The sequence below is a fragment of the Astyanax mexicanus genome, chromosome 24 (assembly GCF_023375975.1).
Source record: "Astyanax mexicanus isolate ESR-SI-001 chromosome 24, AstMex3_surface, whole genome shotgun sequence".
Taxonomy (NCBI): domain Eukaryota; kingdom Metazoa; phylum Chordata; class Actinopteri; order Characiformes; family Acestrorhamphidae; genus Astyanax; species Astyanax mexicanus.
The window spans coordinates 7,603,764-7,625,281 of record NC_064431.1 but is presented as its reverse complement, the minus strand read 5'-3'; the positions used below and the strand labels follow the sequence as shown (position 1 = coordinate 7,625,281).

At 37.5% G+C, this 21,518-nt stretch overlaps 1 protein-coding gene across 9 annotated transcripts in view; it reads right to left on the bottom strand.

Moving 5' to 3' along the window:
* Nucleotides 1–21,518, bottom strand: part of LOC103021633 (band 4.1-like protein 1) — a 223,213-nt gene that overhangs the window by 144,744 nt on the left and 56,951 nt on the right. The window contains exon 1 of one of the 9 annotated variants that reach the window (XM_022682338.2): nt 15,037–15,206. The exons of the other annotated variants lie outside the window; for them this stretch is intronic. The gene's annotated coding sequence lies outside the window, so the exon portion shown is untranslated. Of the gene's footprint in view, nt 1–15,036; nt 15,207–21,518 lie in introns of those variants that run through there. 9 annotated transcript variants of the gene reach the window in all.

Genomic DNA, 21,518 nt, shown 5'->3' with positions numbered 1-21,518 from the left:
ACAGCTGGCACTCTGAGTCGGTTTAAATCTGCAGGGGCTTCGCTGTCTGCCCGTGGCGTACGCTGATCTGAGATGATGTGAAGGTGGTATCAGAATCACTGACCCTGTTTTGCTCTGCGGCTGAGGGGACGTAAACTCCAGCGAGACTCCTCTGCTCCGCCGCTTCTCTGAGTCTAACTGAAGAGGAAAGCATGCAGAGGAGTGAGCTTTCCCCAAGGAGCTGAAACAAAGACTGTCGCCGTTACATAACGTATCCTTATGTCAGAGTATAGGGAGCAATTCCTTCAGCAAACAGGTCAGGTGAAGAAAACGGGCTCCGTGTGAGAGAAGTCAAAAACAACACGTTACCATCAAAGCTGGATCGAAAAGAGAAACATGAACAGCACGAAGAAAAATAGAAACAAAAGCACTTTCTGACTTTCAATCCGACTTGTTGACATCACAAAATACGCCAACATTACCTGCAACTGCAGTTTAAACACTCTTTATATCACTTTTTATGTCAAATAAATGGTTGCAAAATTAGTTGCACCCAGAAGGAATTATAATGCTATTCAGAAAGAAGATGAAAATCACCAGGATCAAAAAAATATTCAAAATTCAAAAAATCTATCTATCTATCTATCTATCTATCTATCTATCTATCTATCTATCTATCTATCTATCTATCTATCTATCTATCTATCTATCTATCTATCTATCTATCTATCTATCTATCATCTAAAGGTCAATTTATACTTCTGCGTCAAACCTACGGCATAACCTACACAAACCCTACACGTAGACGCACCTCTCCAGAAATGTAAACCCAGAAGTTGTTTAAACTCAAATGATTTACGTCTGTTTTACATAAAATTAGATATTTCTAAACAACACTCAACTATTTTGAGTTAGTTGAACATTTGTGGGCACATATACTGTACTATTCAAACTGAGATCTTTGAGTTGAAACATCTTATAATAACTGAGTTTAGTCTGTTGCCATTAACAGCTTCTTTTCCATTAGCTTCTGTCACAATCTATTTGCATACTGGGTGTGTCCAACAGTTTCTGACTAACACTCACCATCAGTGTGTAGTGATTCCCTCTGGGCTACCTTAGAAATAAATCAACTTCCCCTTTAGTTGTAATAACTTGATGTTTTAATTTATGCTAACTCAAGTTTTCATTCCCTATTACTTAAAATAAAATTATCAAACCGGCTGCCTTAAAAAAGTTAAGTAAACTCAACTTATCCAGTGCTACAGTATAACAAACATAAAAAAGTTAAATCAACTTCCCATTTAGTTGTAATAACTTGGTGCTCTAAGTTATTACCCATGCTAACTTAAGTTTTCATTACCCATTACTTCACTTTTTTAAAGCAACCGGTTTCCTCACATTATTTAAAGTAAACTCAACTTATCCTGGCTTATATAACAAAAATAAAAAAGTTAAATCAACTTCCCCTTTAGTTGTAAAAACTTGATGTTTTAATTTATGCTAACTCAAGTTTTCATTCCCTATTACTTAACTTTTTTAAGGCATCCTTAAATTTTTAAAGTAAATTCAACTTATCCGGGCTTACAGTGTACATCTCTCATTATGCAAACAGCTGCTGCTGTGATTGGTTCCCACCCACTTATTCCCGTCTTCATGGTCAAAACTGCAGAGATTAGTGAGAGAATACAGAGTGCGAAGACCAAGATAAGACAACATATAAAATAAAAAAAGGCCAGACTCGTCACTTACTGCACAGACTGCGCAACTACCCACCAAGTTTCATTCCTCTTGATTCCTTCTGGGTGCAAACACTGATTCTGACTCTGTTTGACTGAATAGAAATTCATTTGCTATTAATTAATGTATGATGCATAGTAATTATTGTTTAATAATCTTATGTATCAAACTGAATTGAGAAACGTTGTATTAAATCCCCAGGATTTACTCCTACAGTGCACACACACACTTGCAACTTCACCTCACCCCATCCTATTCATTTGTGTGAAAAGCTCTGCCACATCATAGCTCATTTAACTGTATGCAAATGAGCGCAGCAGCCGCATTGCGCTTAGCTAATTAGGCGAGGGTACATTCTTTTTGTCACAAAATTCAAACATTAAACTTCCTCCGAAGGTTGAGAAAGGCTGAGACAGCTGTATTTCTCTTCGCTCAACCTGAGTGACTGATGTACATTATGAAAAATGTAAATGCATAAAGCAAACAGGGGTTCTATTAGATTTAGATATGATAACTATTGAGTGGAAATACTTAAATGGGCTGGGATTTTCAAGCAATAACTGATAAGGCCCAATCCCATTTCACCTCTTGGCCCTACCACTTACCTCCTACCCCTCTGTTTTGCATGTGCAAGCCAAAGGGTAGTGGTGTTAGGCTGGTGGAATAGGGGAAATATATAGGGCTTGTTTTTGGCCCTTAAACTGATATTTTTCAAATGCACACTGAGGAGTATAAGAATCACTGGTAAGCAGTGTTGGGCATGTTACTTTGAAAAAGTAATTAGTTATAGTTACTCGTTACTTCTCCAAAAAAGTAAATGAGTTACTAACTGAGTTACTCCACTACAAAAGTAACTAGTTACCAGTAAAAGTAACTATTGCGTTATTTTTGCATACCTGTCAAGTTTTGAAATTAAAAATAAGGAAAATTTTCCGCCGCCCGCTTTGAGCCGTCCCTCCAGCCCAACTGAGGTTCAGTATCCCTTACATTTTAAGACAGGTTGACAAGAAATCTAAAATAACCACCTGTGAACCACTTACAAACTACAATTAGATTATCAGACTCTGATAGGCCTACATTTGTTGACATTGAAATGTTGTGGACATTCCTACATATGTAATTCTTATAATACAGCCTTTTCTAGATATTAAGTCTTCACTTTTCTGTCAGGGATGCACTCATCTCATTGTCAACCGCTTAATCCGTGAAGGGTCGCTGGGGTGGGGGGGGGGAGGGGGGCTGGAGCCTATCCCAGCAGGCATTGGGCGGAAGGCAGGATACACCCTGGACAGGCCGCCAATCCATCGCAGGGCAGACGGACACAGACAGACAAACAGACACATTCACTCACACACTCACACCTAAGGGGCAATTTCAATCAAGTTCCAATTAGCCTGAACGTGCCATCTTTGGACTGTGGGAGGAAACCGGAGGAACCCGGAGGAAACCCACGCAGACACGGGGAGAACGTGCAAACTCCACACAGAAAGACCCGGGTTGCCCCAGCCGGGAATCGAACCCAGGCCGTCTTGCTGTGAGGCGGAAGTCAGGGATGCACTCTCTTATGTTATTTTTTTTTATTCAACGGATTTAAAATTGAACAAAGGGTGCACAAATTCATGGACCAAATATATTCCATCATTGAATCCATTCCTCAATAAAGTATGCAAAACCGTACATCAACAATGGATTTCATGTAGCAATGTAATAATGTAAACAATTCACTTGTTTCTGATTTGTTCTTTTACCTTTTATAATACAAAGGAACAAATTATTAAAACAATTATCAGTTCTAAGGGGCCTACACAATTAATAATCTTTATTCAATATTCCTCTAGCAGGCAACAAAAAGCTGTATATCCAGATCTGTTTTAACCTCAGCTGCTCAGACTAGCTGCCTGAACTCACAGCGAGGGGGAGGCGGGGCTTCCCTACACTGACCCTCATCTGCGCTCCGCAAAACCAGCAAGCTGATTTAGAAAAAAGTTGATTGAGTGGCTAAAATAACGCGCAGTAACGGGGTGTCGGAAATGGTAACGGCGTTATAGTTACAGTCATAGTAATTAGTTAGATTACTCGTTCCTCGTTACTGAAAAACGCCGATACTCCCATCACTGCTGGTAAGATGGCAGAACAAGCGTCCAAAGAAAGTATTTTCCTTGTTAAAAGTGATGATTATCACTATATTACCATAGTTTAATGTGTAGTTTCAATGTTTTATGGCCGAATTCTTCATAACAAGCATAACAAAGATCGCTAGTAGTTTGTATCAGTAGCTAGCTAGCTTATCTAACTTTTCCATTCCACCTTAAATGGTGCAAAAGACAGCAGGGGCTGCAGTATTTCAGGTGGAGTGGAAAAAATAAGATGAAAGCTAATTAAAGCTAATTTCAGCTCCCCTTCACAAAGGAATTAAGGAATAGACAATAATAAATAATTTCTCTACCACCTGCCCCCTTTCTGAAGACATGCAATAATGCCCTAAAGTTAACAAGTTAACCAGCAGCAGCTAGGTTGCTGAACTTAATCGCTTCTAATGACATATCAGATGATTGAAGGGTTTCCCAATTCTTAGGGGGAGGATTTCACCCCTTTCCCTTGTAACTATGTTCGAAAGGGAAGGGTTACACTCAAAAACATGGGGTAGGGGTAACTAGTAGGAGATTTGGATGTGGGATAGGTCCTTGACCTAACTGGTACTGGTATTCTTCTGCTGTTGTAGCCCATCTGCCTCAAAGCAGTTTCCGCACAGGACGATCACACAGAAGGATTATCTGAGTTACAGTAGCCTTTCTGTCAGCTCCAACCAGTCTTTTCTATTAGGCATAACAAACCCAGAAGATAAAAATTACATTTAACTATAAGAAATACTGGAAATGTATGGCATAATGACAGTTATTACAATTAAAAAAACACTGGTTTTAAATACCATGTTAACACAATTTAAATCCACCCTATATACACCCTATATATTCAATTCAGCTTTCATTGGTTGACCGCCTTTCAGCCATGAAGTAAAGTAACGGATCGGAGACTATAGACTCCACCTGCCAATCATCTGGAAAGGTCATCATGTCCAAACACCCTGAACTCAGAAGGCTTTATTCGATTGTTGGAAAAAAAACAAATTTACTGAGTCAGTGAAATACCATGAGGAATCTTATATTTATTACGTATTTTTATCTTATATTTATTATATATTTAGACTATAAAAGAACACATAAGGAATTATGTATTATACTCTGTGAACTATTTAGATGTACTTATCTGGGGAGCTGTTTACTTGAGGTTTCTGAGGCTGGTGACCCTTGCCCTTTCTTTTCTGGGGCGGTCCTGATGAGTGCCAGTTCCATCATAGCATTTTTGATGATCTTTGCGATGACTGCACTTGAGGATACATTTAAAATTCTTCAATTTTTCAGATTGACTGCCAAGTCATTTGTTTCTTTACTTAACTGAGTAATTTTTGATATAACGTGGATTAGAACATGACTCAAATAGAGATATTCACTGTATACCTGTAACTCTACCTCTTCACAACTTTACAACTGATGCTCTCAAACACATTGAGAGACAAGAAATTAAAGTAATTAACTCTTGATGAGTTCAGCACAGCTGTTAACTGAAAGCCTGAATTCCAGGTGACTCTACATCATAGAGCTGACTGAGTGCTACTTAAAAAGAATCTAAAATATAAAACAAAATAAATAATTACATGTTTTCTTTACTTTACAAAAAAAATCAATAAAATTAATTCCATATTTACATCATTCAATTTAAAAAGTTCAGCAAGTTAAAAGTTAAAAGCACTACTTTCAGCCGTTTAAGGGTTAAAGCAGCGGAGTCCCGGGGCCGGCAGTGAGAGATAAGCTTTTAACAGTAGGAAAACATCCATTTGAGCTCCATTCAGGGCTGTGCAGGAAAGCGGTGAGAGAAAGAAGAGGCGGTGACAGCTGATAGAGGCTTAGATGGAGGACTCTTCCCCACAGCTCAATTCCAAGCTGGGTAATACTGTTGGTCTTGCCAAGGTCATCTGACAGATGGTTAGTAATAAGTGGTTATGTCTTCACAGTTCTATTACGGAGGCCAGATAAAGACAGAGCCATCTTCACAGCTGCAACCACAACACTACTAATAACAGTCTCTGTTTGGAGATGACACCGCTCCGTAATTACCATAGCACCAAGCCCCTAAATAATGACAAATCCAGCCTGGCGCTTGCCTGCAATGGGCAGTAAAAATGAAAGGTCATATTTGTTCCCTTTAGCTGTGCACACGCCACACCAGCGCACAGGGCTAGAGCTGCCTGTTTATCTCGTGTGATTAATTACACGCTCTCCGTATCTCTGAGCGCTGAAGGAGGGAGTTAATCTGAGTGAATACACACCCACACATACAGTACACACATACATATACACTGAAGCATGTGAGACACAGCAGAAGATCTACAACCCAAGCAGAGTTAACCCCTTAAAAGACCATTCAAGATTGTTAGGATTGTCGTTATCTTCAGTGATGGACAAAACATACTCAAAACATACTAAAAACCTAGTTCTTCAGTTTCCTATGGCAGACATTTTGTTATCAAATAAAAAATAAATATATATTCAATACACTACCTTGTCATATTATTGTAGATAAGAGCCACCCATTGAATAATCACTGCATGCGAGATTAAGTTTCAGCTGGCAACAAGTTATATAACCCTAACTGATGCAGTGAGTAGCTTCTCACTTGTTAAACAACCAGAAGGGTCAAATTATTGGCACGCAATAATCAGAGAAAACAGCTTACATTTACTTAACATTTATGTATGTGGAATTTAGCTGATGTTCTCATCCAGAGCAACTTAAAAGGTTATTCCTATTAGAGAGGTGGGTCAATGTAGTGTTAGGAGTCTTGCCCAAGGACTCTTATTGGTGTAGTGGAGCATATTCACTCATGTATGTGTGTACATTATAGGTATGACAATAAATTCTATGTGGTTGCACAAAAAATAAATCTGTAGTGAAGAATATTGGTTTTGAAATTCTGTGCAGCTAATAGTTCCTGGTATTATTTAGAATTTAGTCTTTTATCCTCTTCAGTAACACAGATGCTGTGAAGTATCGTGGAGAATTGTCTCTAGTATTGTGATAGCATCGTTATCGTGGGCAACGTATTGAAATGATATTGCATCGTAAGATGTCTTATGATTCCCACACCTAGGGCTGGGCGATATATCGAGATTAAAAAATATACAGCACTGAATTATAAAAATACCAATATAAAATTTGGAACATGTAACTTTGTCTTAAAAGTATCTTTTTGATATTACCTTATGGTATGAAAAAAAATATTGAGATATATATCATATTTCGCAATTCAGAATTTTTTTTCCGAGATATAGTTTTTGATCCATATCGCCCAGCCCTACCCACACCTATTCTATAGCAGGATAATGATCATAAACACTACTCAAAATCTACAAATACACTACTTCAAGTGGTATAAACTGAAGTTCCTACCATTGCTCAATTTGTCCTCCGACCTGAACATCATTAAAAATCTGTGGATTGCGCCGAGTGGTCCAGCGGTCTAAAGCGCTGCCACTATGAGCGGGAGGCCGCAAGTTCGAACCCCCGCTCATGCAGCTTTGCCATCAAGCTGCCGGCGTTAGAGGGAGCAAAATTGGCCCTGCTCCCTCTGGGTGGGTGGATGGCGCTCTCTCCCCACATCACTCCTATGGTGATGTCTGCAGCACAGGGCGTCTGTGAGCTGATGTATCAGAACCGAGCCGCTGTGCTTTCCTCCGAGCGCGCTGTGATGCTGCTCGGCAATGCTGCAGCAGCAGCTCGAAAAGAAGCAGTGGCTGACTTCACATGTATCAGAGGAAGCATGTGTTAGTCTTCACCCTCCTGGTGTGTTGGGGCATCACTAGTGATAGGGGGAGTCCTAATGAGTGGGTTGGGTAATTGGCCGTGTAAATTGGGGAGAAAATGGGAAAAATTAGAAATAAAATTATAAAAAAAAAAAAAATAATCTGTGGATTGTAGTTGAACACTAACAAGATGACATCAGACAGTGTGAGGAGTGTGTGCTATTTTAGTCTAGATTTGTTACAGGATTGGATCAGATCCATATCCAGTCCAGCATTTTCTGCTGATATCATTCTGATATTGATATGCCATCATCTACTAGAACACACAGCCGTGGCAGTACAAGACACTCGAGTGCCGCTTCTGTCAAAGTAACACTGGCTGAAATTTGTGACACAGTGTTGTTTATTATCATTTTCTTCACAAAGTCATATCTGCTCCCACCCCACAAGCTGAGGACTCGTCAAAAGATGGTGGAGCGTTTAGCAAATCACTGCCGCATGAAGTACTGAGAGACATCTGTGTTGCAATCTGTTACAGGGACCAAGTAGCGATGGCACAAGGTCATTCGGCATCTCTGGCACCGAGGGAGTCGGGAATAACAACAACAACACGCCGCAATACTAAACCTCTTGTTCTTACTGGATTTTACTGTAGCATCACTGAAGGACACAGGCAAATAATATACACACTGCTTGAGAATGTGTGCAGGCAATTGAATTCACTTTAAGTCACTGTCAAAGACAAGGCAAACAAGCCTTTTCGTTGGGCCGTGTTTGTTTTGCACCGACCGTGCTTCCACTCCGAATCCCCAAACAAGTTATTTAAGGCTGTGTGAAAAAGATACGCAATAGCCACTTACAGTATTTCGCAGTTGGCTCAGGCATTTGCTTACATAGTAGGTGTGACGAGACAGAAGTGCTGAGGCACTCGAACAATGGAGGGATGGGCGTCTGCCAAGCAAGCCTGCTCATGATTACCAATCTCATTACAGCCCTCAGGAGTTCTACTTACTCTGCTGCTTCTTTACAGGACAGGATATATAAAATATCACCATATAAAAATGATATTTTACTTCAGCCACGAAAATACAGCTTGTCTGCTTCATGTGCATAAAATTAAAGCAGTGCCAAGGTCAAGAGGAGTTCCCTTCAGAGTAAATGAACAGCGGACGATTAATTGCACAGTTATATAATGCATCATATTTACATTCATTTGCATGAGTTGACATGAGTTCCAGTGCTTCCAATGTGAACAGCACACGTCTATGTGGTTACAGAAACTGCCAAAAATTTAAATAAATAAAAAAACTAAAAAAAAAAGTCAAAAACGAAGGCTTGTGTGCAAAAGTACAGTATAAAAGCATATAAAAGCATAGTATAAAAATGCTAATCAGGTAACACATTCACAACACAACAAAATAGCACTTTTCCTAAAACTTAAATAACGTTAATATTGACAAAAATAACATATCGAAATTTAACTAACATAGCTGATAGAGCTTAGATTCTCTGCCCGAACCCGACCTGACCCGAGGCCTGACCCAAAATCGGGTCGGGTTGGGCTGAGATTTCCCATCTCATTCCTCGGGCCGGGTCGGGTCGGGCTCCAGAAAATAGTCCGAAATGTAGTCATCTGTTTTTTAATTATATTTTTATTTAATATAAAGCTCTGGTGTGATAATCACAATGTTGCTAAGTAACCAATTATTATTGTTAACGAAAACAAACGAAATAAAACTAAAACAAACTGAAAAACTAACTAAAACAAACTGAAATTACTGATAGAATACCCTCATTTTCATGTTTAATTTATTTATAAGCACTGTTTTCACTCCCGGAGTTGTACAGCGGGCGGTGTTGTGCCGATTCTGTTCGCGAAGCAGAGTCGGATTCAGCAGGGAGTTGGATTCGGCACAACAGTGACCGAAAACACTAAGAAACTTCAGAATTATGTATGGGATTAGAATATGAGCCTGAGGAGATAAAAGAGCAACAGGAGATACAGTATGTGAGAACCTTTACCTGTGAGTAGCTCATACAACAGAACACGGAAATCTCTCTCTCTCTCTCTTTCTCTCGTTTGTTTCTTAGATTGATCTCTCTGTTAAGATGTGTGAAAACTAATAAAAACTAGCAAGCCCACTCTAAAAACGAATTAAAACTTACGGAACTGTAGGAGAAAAAATAAAAACAAAATTAAATTAAACTATAATGAAAAACGGAAAATCTTATAATCACGTAGTTCTGGGCGCACGTGAACTCCTCCGCTTGTCCACGACAGTTTATGGTTCGGGTTGGGTCGTGCTCGGGCAGAACATGCACGGGCTCGGGCTCAGGCTGGGTCAGGTAAAATTTTTTGGGCCCGATCTAAGCTCTAATAGCTGATCCCCTTGCTGATCCAGATTCCAGTGAGCAGTTTGCACTGTACAACAAACCTGCCGTATGGATAACACAAATCATTTCTCTGAACCAGGTTTCCAGTTCCAAATATTACACCCACAGCAGCCCCAACCTCAAATAACTACTGCAGCAATGGCTGCCCACCGCTCCGGGCATGTGCTCTCACAAAAATCACTATTGTTTGTGTTCAAGGTTAAAGGTGGAGACCAAATTCCATCTGTGCCCAGCACAAGTATGGTGTATATGCTTGTCTTGTCTGGTAAACTGGGAAGGTTAAGTTACATAAGCTGTTGTTTTGAGTAAATGCCATTTGATTGGAGATATATATAAGTCTAAAAATGCCAAAAATTTCAACCATAGCTTCTGGGAACTCAACGCCCTGATTTACACTGAGAGACAGCCATATTCTTATTCACTTCAGCAAACAGTTCTATCAGCACAAAGCACCACTGCTCTATCTTTATATTATAAAAAAAAATGTTCCCATTAATGTGATTGAGCTGGTATGTCTTTTCATTTAATTATTTGTGTAGAATATTTAAACATTTTTATATTCCAATTACTGAATTTTCCAATCTTTACTTTTTATTATTCATTATTTTGCTATTAAAAGATAAGAGAGGATAGTCCTTTATTGATTTCTCAATGTATAAATTTGCATAAAAATATAATGGTTAAATTATATGAAAATGACAATAATATAGTTTTATCCCTATAAATCCCGAGACAATATATCATCCAGTCTCATCCATCATGACAGATCTACTCACACACAAAAGCAGTGTAGAAATGATTAACATATGACATAATTATTTCTGCATGTCATCAATTCTACATTTAAATCCTGCATGATCACTATTGTTTTCCCCCAATTCACTACTGATCCTTCTTTTATAAAATGATGAATCAGGGAATAGTAATAGTTACAGCGATACAGAAATCAAAGAGTAACCCTAACCCCACGTCAGTAATGGAGGTCAAGCTGAGGTCTATAAGAACTGCTAGTAGAAAATCAAAACACTTTTTGACTGGAAAAAAAAATCTACTGTGAAGCGACAACTGCACAAATATGACCTTCATGAAATAATCATCAAAAGAAAACCTCTCCTGCACCCTCACTTCAAAAGAACTAAATCTGGATCTAAACAAGTCTCTGAAACATGCATTTCAGAAATAAGTCCTGTGGAACGATGAAGATAAAATAGAACTGGCCGCAGTGAGCAAAGGTATGGATAAAAATGTGCAGAACAGCAGGGATCATGCGGGAAATCACAAAATCAAGTGGAAGATGAAAAAAAATGGATGGCAAAATAAACTGTAGGTCTTACTTTGGCCCTCAATGTCCTCTGACCTGAACATCATAAAAAAAATCTATGGATAGTAGTTGAAGGGCAGTGCATGTTAGAAGCCTTTTTAAGGAAAAATAAGCCAAATCTAATCTTATTCTTAATCTTGCTTTTTGAAAATAAGGACATTTTCTATTATTTAAATATCATATTAGCAGACCTATTGAGACCACAAAAGCCAAAAAATTAAGAAAAAGAGAAGCAAGAGAAGCAATCCTAGTCTTAGTCCTGTACAGTTTGTTTCTTTCAGCTGTAAAACAGCCAGTCTGTGAAGAGAGAGTAAACTGAGCAAACTAATAAGTAGAAGTTAAAAAAAGGTATAAAAAAAGTATTTTTTTAAATGGATCTTCATTTAGGTGATTCGAAATCGATTCATATACAATTAGCTAACTTTTACCATGGCAAGCAGCATTCTAAATCAGCTTATGTGCATTTTATAAAGCTTTGTCCGCAGTTAGTTAGCTAGCTAGCTGTGTTAGCCTAAACTAAGTCTAAGTTGTTATACTGGGAAAAAAGCCCACTGCTCTGAAAATACTTTACAGATCCCAGTGATTTACTGCTTAGTTTAGCAGATAACACATAAACCTACAGCCTGATCTAGATCTCAGTTATGACACACCCTCACTGCTGTCAAGCGAAGTCTGTGAAGACTGAAAATTAACAGATAACTAGCTAATGCTAGCTAATTGCTAGGAATGGCTATTAGTAACGTGTTACATTCATAGCTAAATTTAGTCAATATAGATATTTTTGTCATATTTGAAGTCAGATGCAGTTCCTGTTCAGCAGGTGTAGCCTGACTGCTTTAGCCAGCATAGCCCAGATCACTTTAGCTAACCTAGCTAATGCTTTATTCAAATACCCTCAGCTGTATCCCAGCTGAATCCCAGCTGAGTGTATGTTTAAATAAGAAAATATTAATGAAACATGTTTGGGTTATTCTTCATGCAAACACTCCTTATACAATTACTATATTAGTTCTCTGAAAATCTTTTTTTTTTTAATCTAAACAAAACCTGTAGTTAAATGTATTTTAAATATAATTAAATTAATCAAAATCAAACACTTTTCAAATCGAATTGAATTGGGAGCTAGTGAACTGGAATAATATTGATTCTATAAATCAGTGGTGATACCAAGTCCTAATACCAAGCATGACAGATGCTGCTGAACACTTTATTTTGTTTAATTTAAATGAGTAGAGTGTAAAAATGTAGAGTTCAAAAACTTTAACCTGCCATTTTTGGTCTTTCCCTCTTGGTATTCTGTCCTTGTTATTATCTATGACTATCTCTCTCTCTATCTATGACTACACTGCCTGGCCAAAGAAAAAAGGTCTTCATCTGGATTTAAGTAAGTAAATGATGTGGGGTGATGCTGCAGTTGGTCTGCAGGTTTAGGTTCAGCAACAGTATGTGCTGAAAGAATGAGGTCAGCTGACTCTACCTGAATATACTGAATATAGACCAGGTTATTCCATCAATGGAATTTTATTTTCCTGATGATCACGGCCATATTCCAAGATCACAATGTCAGGATTCGTGTGGCTGGAATTGTGAAAGAGTTCAGGGTTCAGGGAGCATGAGATCATCATTTTCACACATGGATTGAGAGAGTTCACCACAGAATCCAGATCTTAACCTCATTGAGAATCTTTGGGATGTGCTGGAGAAGAGCTGCTTTGAGCAGTGGCCAGACTCTACCATCATCAATGCTGCTGCAAGATCTTGGTGAAAAATTAATGCAGCACTGGATTGACATTTCAGAAGCTTATTGAAACAATGCCACAGTGAATGCCTCAAAGCAATCAAAGCCAAAGGTGGTCCAACTGAATATTTTTTTGGCCAGGATGTGTATATCCAGTAGTCATCAACTAATTCAACAAATACATAACATTTTTAATTTAGTTTATACAGCCCAATAAGACAATACCATTTTGCCCCAGTATTATTTTGGCATTCTGGCATCATGCCAGTTCTAGAGAGCCCTGATTTTCCTTGGATCAGCACTTACTGTCTGTCTGTCGTCTGTAATGAATTTAGGCCTGCGGGTTCGCTGTCTAGTCCTCTGGTAACAGTGTAAAGACTACAGATGAGCTGAAGATTCATGAACGGTTACGGCTGCTTGAAAGCAGATAGGAAAGCTATGAGTAGCACCTCTCCTGAGCTGACACGCATGGGTAACATTCACTAGCCATGTGTGACATATGAATGCTGGAGGGCAGGAGAGGCTCCCCGAGGCCCACTGGTCTCACCAGCGCAACAGCTTCTCCATTCTCCAGGCAATGCACGCTTTCCACCAGCCAAACAGCAGGCTTGGCACTTGGGTTAGACACAGTGGCAGGCGTCATCTTAGCCTGTATCACCACAGTGATATTCCACACAACATACACTCGCCAAGTAGGGCAATCTCTATTTATTTTAGAGAGCAAGTAGACTGGAAAAAAACAGGACCAGTCAAAAGTTTGAATATGTTTAAAGATGTTAAACTAATCAGAATATGTTTTATATTTTAGATATTTCAAAGCAGCACCTCTCAAATTAGATGACAGTTTTGCATATCTCGGCTGGATTTTCTCAGTCAGCTTTATGAGGTAGAGTCACCTGGAATTCAGGCTTTCAGTTAACAGCTGTGCTGAACTCATCAAGAGTTAGTTACTATTTATTTAAGTTTGAAAGCATGAGTTGTAACGCTATATTACATCCTGATATGCCATCCTGATATGCCAAGAACCACTTAACTAAGTAAAAAAATACTTTAAGAAATGAAGTCAGTCAATCCGAAACACTTCTAGAACATTGAAAATATCCTCAAAACGTTATGATGAAACTGGCTCTCATCAGGACCGCCCCAGGAAAAAAGGAGCAAGAGTTTCCTCTGTTGCACAGTTGCACACATTTGCACAGACACTACAAAGTTAGCCAGCTATAGTTTCATATTGTTAAACTGTTAAACTGTAACATTGGCATAATCATGCAAGCCTATTAACCCATACTGAAGAAATATAGTCAGTCATTCTTTATTTTTGCTATATTAAAAACTATACTGCACCAAGACACAACTCAAACCATTGTTGAAGACAAGCAAAATTCGATCATAAATTCCAAAACAAGGTAAAATGTTTAACAGATATTTTTTTTATCATTTATTCATGTCAACTGTGGATTGCTGGCAGTTAATTCTAAAGGTAAAATGAATCCATTTACTTTTTAATAAAGATCATGCTCAACACAGCAGACAAGTGTAATCATTACCATGTAATCCTGTCAGTCCTATAGACCAGTCACTTTAAAAATGCATTACAACAATATTCATATATCTATATTCAACACAGGGGTGCTTACTGTAGATATGTATCACAGCTTTTTGTGGATTTGAATTGCTTGTAGAGAATCATCTAAATCATCTGATTAGATTTTTATTAATTAACATCCTTCTTCAGCTGTCATGCACTACTGATTTAATGAAGACGGAGTGACATCTGATTTACTATCCAGTCAGGAGTAGGTTTATAATTGGCAGATTGTCTCATTTTATGTTTACAGTATTAAATTTACCCTGTAAAAAATCATAAAACACATTGAATGAGAAAAGATGTGTTCAAACGTTTGACTGGGACTGCATAAGAGATTACATGGAAAGAATTTTCAATAATTACAGAAATGTAGGTGTGTATAATAAAAATGAACATAAGCCAAAATGAACACTTGCCTAATATGTTATTGGCCGTCCACACGCAACCAAAGAAACAGCTACATCCCACCAATGCATGGACTCTACAAGATCTCTGAAGTCGCCCTGTGGTCTCTAGCACCACAACACCAGCAGCAGATCCTTTAAGTCCTGTAAACTGTTGAGGTGGAGCCGCTGTGGATTAGATCTGCTGCTTGAAACATATCTAACAAGGGTGTGTGCTGGACTGGATTGAGATCTGAGTAGTTTGAAGGCCAGGGCAACACCTTGAATTCTCTGTCATGCTCCTCAAACTGCTGCTATTATGCAATATCACTGTCATTAAGAGGTGCACCTTGTTTACAACGATGTTTAGGGCGGTGGCTCATATATTTATAAATGCTTTGACTCAGGTCTTCATATCAGCCCATTTCTCCTACATTTAATATGGCCACTATTTGCTTACAATCTAAAATACAACATACAGACCATCTGTGTTTTGTCTCATTCATGCACCAAATTTAAGCGTTGTGTCTGACATTTATATACTTTAATATAGTACATAAACAGAACAACTGGAAAGGATGGAAACTGCTGTGATTTAGTCTAGTTTTTAGCCCTAGTTTTAAAATGCTCTTTCCTAAGTCACTTTTTCTCCAGTGAATAAATCACAACACTTGTGGACTAGATGTCGGTTTGAAGGATACAGTAAAACTGTGAGTCATGCGAGGAATGAATGCTATTGGATTTACTGGAGCGTTTCTGTCCTGCCTGTTTAAAGCGGTCAGAGCTGGAAGATTTTGGCTCAGGGCCGGTCTGGCCAGAAGGGACTGCAATTCCATCTTAAGTCTCCTGCTCGCATTCACAGCGGCAACCGCCGCAACTTTCGCATATTTTGTGCACGTGCCAGCCAGATCTATCCTAAGAATCATGTGCCACTTAAGCAGCAGATCATGAGCCGTGTCACACACTCGCACACTCTCTCTCACACACACACACACACTCGTATACATATTCACACAAACACACTCGTACTCGCTAAGTCGCACCCCGTCAAACACGCGTATTAAAAGCATTGTGACAGCCACAGCTTTAATCCCAATTAAAAATATGTGAGGAAGAGTGTGGAGCACATGCCTTAGGGTCACCCTGGGCCAATCTAACAACTAACACATTACATTCACATCAGTATAAAGACATCCGTCTTACTCTGCTAATAAAACTGCCAGCTGATTTTTTGCTCTGCCACAAATATATGTATGTGTGTGTAATCAGGCGGAGTTATTTTTCTTGATAATCAATAATCACACCTCTAGGATACATGTAGATACTAAAAACCTGACCGTCAGAGCAGCCTATGCCTTTCAGTATTTTGATCAGGACACACAAAGAAAACATATATATACAAAAATGTAAACTTTTTGTCTAAATAAATAAAAATGTTTAGTGCAAAATAACTACTTAGTAAAAATGTGCAAGTAAAATAAAAACTATATAAAGTAGTGCGCACACCATACCTAGCTTTAGTTTGAGTAAAGCAGGTAGTTTCACACTTTTTCTGTGGACACTTTTGAGTCATTAATTGATATTATTTGGTTTGAAACATCGTATAAATATGTTTGAAGCACTAGCATTAGCTTTACTGCACTGGGATGTCGTCACTTTTTTAGAAAGAGTAAGCTCCGCCCTTTCTAACCATATATGGATTATGTTTATGTGTGAAGGGATTCCTGAGTAATTAAGCTGAGAACACAAGGTGTGATTTTGGATGGAAAATCCGTCAGTAGGGTTAATGTCTGAACATTTGTAAGAATTAAAACCATTTTTGCAGACACAGATACTCTGGATCAGCTCTACGTCAGTCAGTAATTGTCACAGTTTAGCCCATGTCTGTCATGTTTCTCCCTCATTTGGTCTCTTGTGCTCCTGCCCCTCTGTTTACCTGTCATGTTTCCCAGCCATATGCTATTGTTGTGTTTTGGTCCTGTCTCCGCCCTAGCCCCACCCTGTCATTAGTTATGTGTAACCCCGCCCCCTCTTGATTGATCCTCAGGTGTTTCCAGTTTCCTGTTCCCTCCATGTGTATATAAGCCCCTTTGTTTCAAGCCTTCTTTGTCTAGTCTTTTGTTGGTTTGTTTGCTGTCTGTGGTCAGGTTTGTTTCATGCTGTTTCTTAGATTCCTGTTTTCAAGTTTAGTGTTTTGTATTCAGTGTTACTTTGGTTTATTTTGTTTGTTTGTTTGTTAATTTGTTTTAGTTTGTTAATTTAATAAATATAATTATTTTGCACTTACGTCCATCCCCTCACTTCCGTAACAGTAATATAATATGAGTTATATAAAATAGGGATGGATCATGATATTGGATTTATACTGTATCTGAATCAGCAGATAGCATCTTAACTAAATTACTAGCATCTGAATTATTTATTGAATTTCATAAAAGCTCACATTATGCTGGGCTACTACACTAAAATATGTGCATTTTATATGAAACCATATGGAAATAAATATTACACTGCTATTGAAGTGGTGCATGCAGTTTTAATGTTAAAATTGTATAAATGCTAATATACTGCTATGATCCCAGTACTGGTGCATCCCTGGTATAAACCTAGAGATTGGGAGGAGATAAAGTGCTAGAGTGGAGTGTTTTTAACAAAACTACATTTTAAAAGTATCCCAGTAGAAATACCAAACGAAGCACAATACGTTTACCTTATGAGTGCAATTCTTATCATGAATTTATTTCAGCAGTGCAATTTTAGTCACAAATTTAGCTCAGCAGTGCTTTTCTAAATTTGGAATTGACCTAAGAAGTACTGTTCTCATCAAAAGTGTACTTAAGCAGTGCAATTTTAGTCATACTTTTAGCTCAGTATTGCTTTTTTAATTAGAAATTTACCTCAGAATCAGTTCTTAGAATTAATTTATTTCAGCAGTGCAATTTTAGCCATACATTTAGCTCGACAGTACTTTTCTAATTTGAAATTGACCTCAGAAGTGCAGTTCTTATCATGAATTTATTTCAGCAGTGCAATTTTAGTCAAAACTTTAGCTCAGGAGTGCTGTTTTAATTAGAAATGTACCTTAGAAGCACAGTTCTTATAATTAATTCATTTTAGTAGTAAAATTTTAGTGTGTGTCTACTGCTGCTCCTGATTAAAAAAAGTTCTAACTTTATAGAAAAATCTGCAATATGATGAAACATAAATGAGTCATAATTCTGTATAAATTATGTGGCCTATTCACTTATTTAAAAAGATTTTCTTTTGCCAAATATTCAGTGCATTCCTTATTCAGATGTTCACTTTGTGTGGTGTCATGCTAGCACCAGCAGCATCCCCTAAAACAGTAAAAATATACCCCTGTGGGTGAAACTGCAGCTAAGCTTAGCGATGCTCATGCACCCAAATAGCTCTTCTCACACACCCACACTTTCACCCTGCTGCAGAACACAGAGCTGCATTTCTCTCCTGCCTCTGAGACACCAGAAGAGCAGAGGATGTTCATATGCAGTCAGGTGTGTTTATGCAGCAGTTAGGGGTCATTCACCTCCATGGCCTTCTGAAGCTCCTGCGCCAAGCATTCCTGAGCACACTACAAACATTCAGTGTCAGGGTCACGGCCAGTTTCTCTTTAAATAGGGGCTCAATAAACGAGCTAATTAACATGCCCATGACAGCAGCCATAGATCACCATGAGCCTCCTGCAAACCTTGGAGAAACCTTGGCAAACATTTTCCATCCTCTGGGGCTCATGTGGAAAGTTCTAGAAGTGGATCCTTCCTTTCTGATGAAGTGTTATTAGTCTTTGACTTCCAACCAGAGATTGTAAAAAAGATGGACGCCGTGTCGCCGTTCCCATTCATTCAATGAAAATGAAGCCAAAATCTTCCGCCATGTTGACGAATCTGAAACCTGAGTCTGTAGAGCGCAGTAGAGACCAGAGGAGGGAGAAAGACTGTGGAGAGACAGCCTACTCATTTACATAAACCCGCCCCTGAGGGCTGCCTCGAGGTCACAGGCTGCAGAGCTGAGCGGAGTGAAACTGACGGTCTGTTATTGGTCCCGCCCATAACCACCCCATTACAATAACCACACCTTTTTGAATAGAAATGAATAAAGTTTTAAAAAACTAATTCTGTGGGGATATAAAAATTTTAAAATATAAGCAGAGTTTACACTAGCTGTTGCATTTAAATAATGAAGGTAGAATTACAGTATTTACAGAATTTGCTGGTCAAATAGTTGACTTTAGCGTATTGAGGGCTCTGAGTGATCCAGCGGCCTAAGCTCTGCCACTATGATCACGAGATAGCCGGTTCAAATCCTGTTCATGTAGCTTGCCATCAGGTACTGGAGCCCTGAGAGAGCATAATTGGCCTTGCTCTCTCTAGGTGGATACAGTAGATGGCTCTCCTTCCCCTCATCACTCCAAAGGGTAATGTCGATCAGTACAGGGCATCTGTGAGCTGATGTATCAGAACTGAGTCGATGCACTTTACTCAGAGAACGCTGGGCCTTAGTATTACTGTTATATTTGTTTGTGGTAGCTAGAGCTGGGCAATATAACTATATTATTGTGATATTCGTATTGTGACAAATTTAATATACATATTGAGGATATTATCAATGCTTAAAGCATAAACACAGACCCAACAAAAACTGAATAAAAGTCACTGTACAGTGCCTCAAAGAATATTTTAATACCAGTTTGTAAGAATAATAAATGATGCATTTTGTACTGTAAAAATGTATTGATTTTTTGTTATTATAAATATAACTAAATTATACAGTTGGATGAAAGTATCCCTTAATGACTTCTTATTCCTTTGTATATTTGTCACAATTAAATGTTTCAGGTCATCAAACTAATTTAAAATAAAAACATAAACAAACAGAACATACACAAGTAAACATAACATGCAGTTTCTAAATGAAGATATTTATTATATATTATTAAGTAAAAAAGGTCTTTATTGTATCTAAGTAAAAAAGAAGAACAAACCTACAGGGCCCTGTGTGAAAAAAATATTGGAAGACTATTGTGAGAATACTCAGTTGTCTGTCGAGATAAAAGTTGAACTCTTTGGAAGATGTGTCCTGTTACATCAGGCTTAAGAGTAACACAACATTTAAGAACAGCTGAAAAAAATGAGATTTAAAAGCAATTTAAATGTGCAGATGTGTTTGGGCACTTTTGGAGACAAAGATCCACATGGGTGAGCTTATTACCCATCTCCCATTATATTTCTTGTAATGTTGTATTGTAATGCAGTCCTGTTACAAATGAACAATTAGACGACAATTAAATTAATAGTAGTAGTAGTAGTAGTAGTGTTTACTTGTATAATATTTGTCTAATATTTACATTTGTTTGATGATCTAAAACTTTAAGTGTGAGAAACATGCAGAAAAATAAGGAATCAGGAAGGAGACAAACACTTTTTTACACCACTGTAAATGTATCTAACATATTCCTAAAATAATCATTATTGAATTAAGTTAAATCAGAACTCAAATTGGATCTGTAAATCAGTGGTTATACCCAGTTCTTTTAGATTAGAATATCTATATTGAAAATACTGTTGAGTGCCTTTTTCATCAGTATTATTTAGCCCTACCTCCGTGAAAAGGAAGTATATTTAAGAGCATTTAAAGTATGTTCAAATTAGATAAAAAATACTAAAAGTACATTTTTAATTTAATATACTTTATTAAAAAACACATTAACTATACTTTTTGTGTATCTTTATAAGATGTATTTTTAAGCAATATGCTTTAAATGATATGTTTTTATAGAAAATATACAGTATATCGTCGCTGTCCTATGAAAAACACTTATCTCCATTTTTGTCGATTTTTAGTTTACTACAGTATTTGAACATACAAACTGTCCCTTACACTGTGCCAAAATTTCTTGATGAACGGACCAACAGAAACTTATCAAAATGACTTGAAATAAACTCTTTTTACATTGACTTTTATTAAGAGTTTACCAGGTTTTTTCTCTCTCCTGTAAAATTGCTGTTTTGGAGATAAGTGTTTTTCATTTGGACAGCGACGATATTCACATTTCACTTTAGTGTATATATTTTTGACCATTAGCATTAAGGTGTACACAATATGTGCATCAAAATGCAAAGTTTACGATATACATTTACAATATACAAAATAATAATAATATTCAAAATAAATAAGAATATATAAAATACATTAACAATATACTTCAAGTATATTAAAATGATGTTTAAAACACACTTAAATCTACTTAAATTTAGAGAAGTTATACAAAAAAGCACTCAAAAGCACAATCAAATGCTTTTGTGTTGTAGTTAAATATAGATTCATTTAATCAATTGATATATACTTATGTTGCCATAGGTTGGGCCAAAATTTTGTACATTTAGTATTCATTTAGGTACATATTAATTTTAATGTTAAAAGTATGTACTTTTTCATGCTAAGTATACTTTTAAAATATATATTTAAATACACTTTTTTTTTTTTTTTTTACAAGA